This window comes from Pundamilia nyererei, unplaced genomic scaffold, assembly GCF_000239375.1.
Source record: "Pundamilia nyererei isolate P.nyererei 1_Seehausen unplaced genomic scaffold, PunNye1.0 scaffold00002, whole genome shotgun sequence".
Classification (NCBI taxonomy): domain Eukaryota; kingdom Metazoa; phylum Chordata; class Actinopteri; order Cichliformes; family Cichlidae; genus Pundamilia; species Pundamilia nyererei.
Window position 1 is genome coordinate 2194905 of NW_005187403.1, and position 7696 is coordinate 2202600.

Consider the following 7696-nt stretch of genomic DNA (forward strand, 5'->3'; position numbering starts at 1 on the left):
TCCCAATATTCTCTTAGACAACCTCTGAGGCCGTCACAGAGCAGCTGTATTTGTACTGACATTAGATTACACACATGTGCACTCTGTTTAGTCATTAGCACTCATTAGGCAATGTCTATGTGCAACTGACTGCACTCAGACTAAAGGGGGCTGAATAATTACGCACCACCCCACTTTTCAGTTATTTATTTGTAAAAAATGTTTGGAATCATGTATGATTTTCGTTCCACTTCTCACGTGTGCACCACTTTGTGTTGGTCTTTCACGTGGAATTCCAATAAAATTGATTCATGTTTGTGGCTGTAATGTGAGAAAATGTGGGAAAGTTCAAGGGGGCCGAATACTTTTGCAAGCCACTGTATTTACTTTTAAGCAGTAGTATTGTATTTTGTATGTAAATCTTTGAAGCTGGATTTAAGAAACACGAGTTTCTTAGTACAGAATGTGATGTCATCAGGTTGGTGTGTTGATTGATTTATATTAACTGATAACTACTTCTAAGGTTAACACTCACTGTTGCAGACAGGGGCAATGCAAAAGTGAAAAACAACAACAACTACTCCACAAATTCATACTTTTGGGGTACCTTGCGAGTACTAACATGAAACCGGAAGTCTCAGCCAGGTAGCAAAAACTTCAGCCTGTAATACCATATTGGATTTAGCACTGTCCATGTAACCGAAGAAAGAATAATTACGTTTCTAGAATTTACATTGTGCAATAAATTTGTCATGTTTAAATATTTTTGAGATCATTGACAATGAGCAGTAATCTCAAAAGGAGCCTTATAGCATCTTTGAGACACTTGTCTTAGTTTTCCACTCCGTTCATATCATGGTCAAGAGAGACTAGCTCTATACTGCATTTCAGTTAAAAGTATCAACCGTATATAAAGGTGCACCTGTTGGTTGTAAGGTTCTTCTACACAGGAAGCAATTCAGTCACTGCACATTGCTTTATTGCTTTGACAGCTTGTGTTCCTCTAATGTGTTTACCACCCTGTCATGACTCAATCAACCATATTCTTCAATGTCATTGGTAGTCACTACAGTCCCTCGCTTTACAGCTGAGGAAAACTTAACTCAGGACCTGGCCACTTTGTATCACTAGTGCCTTATTTCGCCCATTGTCACGTCAAGCCACAGAACAAATCAGACTTTCTATGGTCTCTTATTGCTAAATGAGTCAAGGCCCCTATATACTCTGCATTCTGAGGTTTCAATGTTAGAGTTTCAGTGCTACCGTAGGTTTTTTTTAAAGGCAGATATTAACATTTGAAAAGGAGAGGGCAAAGTCGTTAGCTAATGCTGGCTGTATTCATAAACAATTAACAGACACACACATTTGCTAATTAGTGTCCAGTAACAGAATAACATGATGCGGGTGTTTTCCATAGGACTGGGAGTCTTTACTCAACCACAGGGGTTGTCCTCTAGTGGCTGTTGTGCTCGTATGAGTTCCTGGCTTCCCCCCTCAGTCCAAAGCTATTCATGCTTGGTTAAGTGGTGATTTCAAATGGGCTTGGGTGTGATGTGGATAAATAGGTTAAAGTGTGTACATTAAAGCCCTAATGTGCTTTGAATGGCCGGTTAACTAAAAAAAGCATATACATGCCTTTTCCAGTTGCCTCTCTCTGATATAAAAACATGCTATATGAGCAAATTTTGGTTAGCGAGCGTAGCTGCATGTTGATGAAAGATCACATACTCACCTTAATATCATTTTAATTGGTTTTAACGAGATGCAGCACTTGTACTATTAATACAGAACTTTTCAGACCTCAGACTCACAAATCCATTATCACTTGTTGAAGCATCCCCACGGCCCTCATCACTTGACTTATCTCCGTAATGAGGTCAGAAAAGTTGCTTCCATTTGCACGCGATTAGTGCAAACAGCAGGTCTTTGTGTCCAAGCACAGAAAAACAATATGAAAAAGGGAAAAACCGCGAGGATGCACCAATCATCAGTTACAAAGGTCAGCATTTTTACAAGGCAAAACACATTATCTAAGCCTGCCACGTGGATATATGAGGTGTAACTCAGTGTAAGACAAGGGCGGGGAAAACGATCTGCCAACAAGTAGCCTACCTGCCAACTGGAAGAGATGCAGGCAAACTGACGGGACTTATCAACACGTCCGTGATGACTGATGACAAACCGTGACACGCAACATTTCCACGGCCTGGAAACAAACTGCACTCGACCTGCCTCTACAGAAAACCATTAACCAGACAGAGAAGTCAATGTCGCATGCAAGGTAAAGAGCGAGAAGACCACTTACCCAATGACTTCCGAACCCTGTCTGTCAGTCCTCGGGTGAACCGACCGAATCCAAAGTCGATGTCCTGACGATCCACATCTCAATACCTCCACAAGTCCTCCTGACTCCACAGCGGCATGTATTGACTTGTATTAGGAGTGGTAAATCAGCCCTGAATGATGGATGAATATGTGGAGTGAGTCGATCACATGTTCATTAGATGTGTGAAGGAACCTTTAAAAACCTGTCTAAAAGTGGTGAAATCTAATGAAGCTCAAGTACATTTTTGCTTCTTGCATTTTTTTTTTCTATGCTTATTCATACTCCACTGCATTTATATGTTTGCTTACTTAATATACATTGAAGAAAAAAATTCTTTCAAGGTATATTAATTGCTTTAGGACTTGAGGACATATTTTCATACATGTTAAAAAACTAAAACTAAAAATCTGTATGTGGAAAATCTCATAACAAAAATGCGTGTTTGAAATTTGATTCATAAACATGTAAAAATGTGGACGTTTGCCAATTGGATTTAACACCACCAAATCTTAGAAGTAGCTTTTTTAAACCTAAACTATTCATTTCAGAACACTGTACTTATTTAACTGCATAAAAAGCAAATTTGTTTGGGCACAGATTAGTAATTGTGACATTATTGTTTATGTCAGTTCCTCAAATTGGGACAAAATCCAGATTATATTTGAAGCTTTAGCTAACATTTCTTGTTTTAAAGTCAACATGACCAATGAAAAGTACAGAATTATCCATTTTCAGTACTTCTGGATTTGTGATTTCTCTAGTGTCCACTGAGCATGACTCCCATGTTAAAATGTTCAACTTTACAGATTTAAAAAAAATCATGCTAATAGCCTAGCAAGGAAAATGGTTTTAGAAGAACTAGCATTTCATTAGTCTGTTATTTAAGGCTAATTATCAGTCATTTCTGTGTTTCATCACTCTTACAATGTAACGGATGTAGCTAACTAAGCTTGATAGCATTAGTTGATAACTTATCACTTCACTTCTTCATTCAAATATGGTAACTCTGTACCATATGGCTAAAGATTAAATGCTAGTTTTGAGGCTTCAAATTGAGGAGTCTAAACCGCAGAGTCGGTACCAACGGTTACTGGCTTTGGATTATTTCATACCGTGTGCAAAGAAAAAATACTTAGTTTAAAATTTTATTTTATTTTGATTTGTTATTTTTCTAAAAATGCTACTACTACCTACACCTCACTCCCTCAGTCGTGTTTTTTCTTTCATGCATCAGTAAGTCTGCAAGCTAACCCTTGAAAAAATGACAAAAACAAATATCACTGGAGAGCTTCTTTGAAAAGGTAAAATGAGACACCAGAGGGGTCTCAGAGTGCCAAGAACAAAAGAAGAAGCTGTATTTAAAAGAAATGATCAAGAATCCTACTTAAATTAAAGGTTCATCGCAACAGGTGATTCACACGCTCTGCAGTTTGAATAATATTCAGTGACGATGCCACGAAACAAATCTAAATCATTTTGCAAAATAATAAGTACTGATAGTGCATTATATAAAGAGGCGTAGTTATAGTTACTGTTTATACCTCTAGAGGTTGAGGGTCCATCGTGTCATACCCCATCCATGCCAAGAACAAATGAAATTCTAAATAAAAAACGAAACTTTTTTTCATTTCCTGCTGCAGTAATAGATCTAAAATAAATCTAAAAACAAAATTAAGCAAATGTTCTTATTTTTTAATACTACAAAGAGCCAATGAGATGTGTGTGAGATCTATGTAATACAAATGTGAAACTCAAATAATAAAGTTCAATGACCCTCCACTATAGAACCACCAACCGTTAATCTCATCACCATTAATCTGTGTCCTGTAAATTATGCAGTAGTAATTTTACATTCTTTGGAGAACTGCTAAAAGTTTGGACTGCATTTGAATGGAAACTGGTCACGTGGCGACGAATCTCTGAGGGGAACTGAAAAACAGTTTGAATGTGCAGAAGCAATTTGTTTGTGATTGCCATCAGTGTTTGGATGGATCTCATTTTGTGCAACTCAGCTGCTACACTGCATCATTTAACACAGCCTTTCTTCTCTTATGATTCACGCATCCTCCCCTTCACATGCAAACTTTCTCTCCCCTCCTTCTCCTCCTCCTTCCTTCAGACTGCTTCCTGATCGTTGAGCAGAGTCATCATCAGATCCATCAGTGCACAGTCATTGCCTGAGGAAACACGGGCCAATTATGGCCATAAATAATAATGGGAGAGCGCATCTGGCATGATGACTGATGGGCCTCTCTCACAGCTCATTTACATGGCTTTTGTGTGGCCATCAGCAGCTTCACTCTAATGTAATGCTCAGAAAATGAGCCTTTCATAGAATATTGTATGATTCAAGGGTGGAAAAACGGCACAAGGGCGGTGCATGCTGTGGACTGGAAACAGGGAAGGAGCGAGCATAAAGAGGTCTTAATTGTCCCATTATATGCTGCCATACATACAGTGCGAGCTTGTGGCTTGTCTCTGCTTGTGTGTTACACAAAGAAGTCCATCCATCAATATCAACATGAAGGGGGACTGATTGTGCCTGTGCGGTCAGGTAACAAACTAACCACCTCCCACGCTCGAACACACACACACTACAGATACTTTACATGTGCCTGTCAGACACCTGCCCACTTATCCTGCCTCCTTAATGCTTTTCATGTCAATTCCTAATGCGCAAAGTGAAAAACGATAGCGTTACTTCAAAGCACAGATTGGTGGACAGTTTTTAATTTCTCAGCATAGGTGTCAACGGTGTTCGGAGAATCCTTAATCTGTCCTTGGGGTCGGTGGCCGCCTAGAGCCACAGAACAAAAGGCTGCAGCATGCTGACGTGTGTCCCAGGAGCTGATAAGCCTGGTTGTTAATGGTGTTAGGGTAGATTTCATTACCCCCTCCAGACTGCTCTCATTAAATAAACATCCTCCTGTCACATCCTTCACCCTGCGAGCAGAGGAGTAACCGAGGCAGGACAGGGCGAAGGGAGGAGAGGGATGAGTGAGACAGACAATAAAGCGGAATGTTAATGAAAAACTTGTCAATCAAAGTCAAGTCGGCTGCAAAATGTATGTTGATGTTCTTGTAAAAGTACTTGTAGCGCTGTTTTTTTCTTCTTCTGCTTGTTATCCAAGCTAGCACTATGACTCTGACAGTGTTGGCTCCTTCGACTTCATGATTCAGGCTGAAATATCACCAACTGTTTAGAGCAGATATTTTTATGATGGACTCTGGATTTTGGATTTACATTTGTGGTTTGAGAGAAATGTATCAACAGCACTCGCATAGATTTGCATAATATTTATCGGAAAAGTACATGATCCTTTGGTATGGTACAATTCTATTTATACAGGGCCACGTTATAGCAATCTACTCAAGGTGCTTTAAATTGTGAGGATAACCTCCTGCAGTATTAAAAAATGATCAGCGAGAATTTGGCAACAGTTGGGAGGAAAAACTCCCTTTTAACAGACTTTCAGCAGAGTCAGGCTCAGGGAGGAGCAGCCATTTGTTGGGGGTGTGGGCAGAAATATACTAACAGGTCATTGTCACTAATACACAGGGGTAGCATAAAATACATATCAAGTAAAAACATTGTAAAACCACAAGCTATAAAAGATATGTATAAAGGAAAAAAGAGTAAGTCTAAGAATCAGGTACAGGCATTAACAAGCAGGAAAAGCGAGATTAAACAAATAGATTTTTAACCGTGATTTAAATGATTGGATAGAATCGGACGCCCGGATAGCAATAGGAAGGTTATTCCACAACTCTGGTGCAGCCAAGGCAAACACACGGTCACCTCTACACTTCAGCCGAGATCTTGGCTGCACCAGGAGTAACTGAGTAGATGATCTTAGTGCTCTGGCGGGAACATACAATCTAAGGAGTTCGATAAGGTAGCTCGGTGCTGTGTTGTTGGTGATTTTAAACGCAAGCAGCAGTATTTTAAATTGGATGTGGGATTTAATGGTTAGCCAATGCAGGTCAGCTAGAACAGGGGTAATAGAGGCAAACCCCCCAGTTCCGGTCAGAATGCGTGCCGCAGCATTTTGAACTGTTTGCAGTCTATGAAGAAGGGCAGAATGAAGACAGAAAAAAAGTGAATTGCAGTAATCCAGCCTAGAGGTCACAAAGGCGTGGATGAGCTTTTCCAGGTCCTTATGTGGAACCAACTGCCTAGCCTTGGAAATGAGACACAGTTGGTAGAAACTAGATCTAACTACAGCAGACACTTGTTTATCGAATTTGAAAGAGCTGTCCAGCAACACGCCCAAATTGCTAACAGTGTCAGAGAGGGAACTGGTAAGGGAACCAAAAGCATCACGAAGTTGGCCACGAGGAATGCTACTGTCAAATACCACGATTTCAGTTTTCTTATCATTTAGGATAAGAGAGTTTCCTAAGAGCTATTCTTTGACCTCACACATGCACTCTTGAAAGCAGTGCAAGGACAAAGCAAGATCATCATTTAGTTCAAAGTAGATCTGTATATCATCAGCATAGCAATGAAAAGCGGTGTGGTATTTCTCAAAGATTGCGCTTAGAGGGAGCATATACAGTGAGAAAAGAATAGGGCCCAGCGCAGATCCTTGAGGCACGCCACAGCAGACAGGTGCAGCGGAGGAAGAGCAGGTGCCCAGGTTGACCGAGAAAGACCTATTGGAGAGGTATGATTTAAACCATTCAAGGGCAACACTTTTAATGCCTACAGTATGCTCAAGCCACGCTAATAAGATGTTGTGATCTACCGTATTAAAGGCCGAGGATAAATCCAATAAAACTAGGACTGCAGAGCGTCCAGTATCAGCAATTAGAAGAAGATCGTTAAGGACTCTAAGCAACGCTGTTTCGGTGCTATGATGTGGTTTGAAGGCAGACTGGAATTTATCATTAATGTCATTCTCATCCAGCTACGCCTGGAGTTGTGAAAGAACTATCTTCTCAAAGATTTTAGACAGGAACAGGAGCTTAGAGATCGGCCTGTAATTCACATAATCATTATAATCAAGGTTCCTTTTTTAAGAACAGGCTGAAATACAGCATGTTTAAAAGCTGACGGGACGCAGCCAGAGAGTAAAGAAGAATTCAATAACGATAAAATACTGGGTCCAATTACATCGAAATTTCGAGGATTTCATAAGATACCTGGAGTTTATCTTTTCTCCACCTCCTCTCATCACGGCGGCACACACGTCGTAAGGCGCGTATAGAGTCATTTAACCAACATTGGGAATAAGTTCAAGGGCGCTTCATTTTAATAGGTGCAACAGTCTCAAGGATAGAGGACCATATGGTTAACAAGGTGTTAGCAAAGTCTTCAACCATATGAGAGGTAAAACAATCAAAAGTAGTGGATGCAGAATTCAAAAAAGAGAGAAAAATTTGCCACAG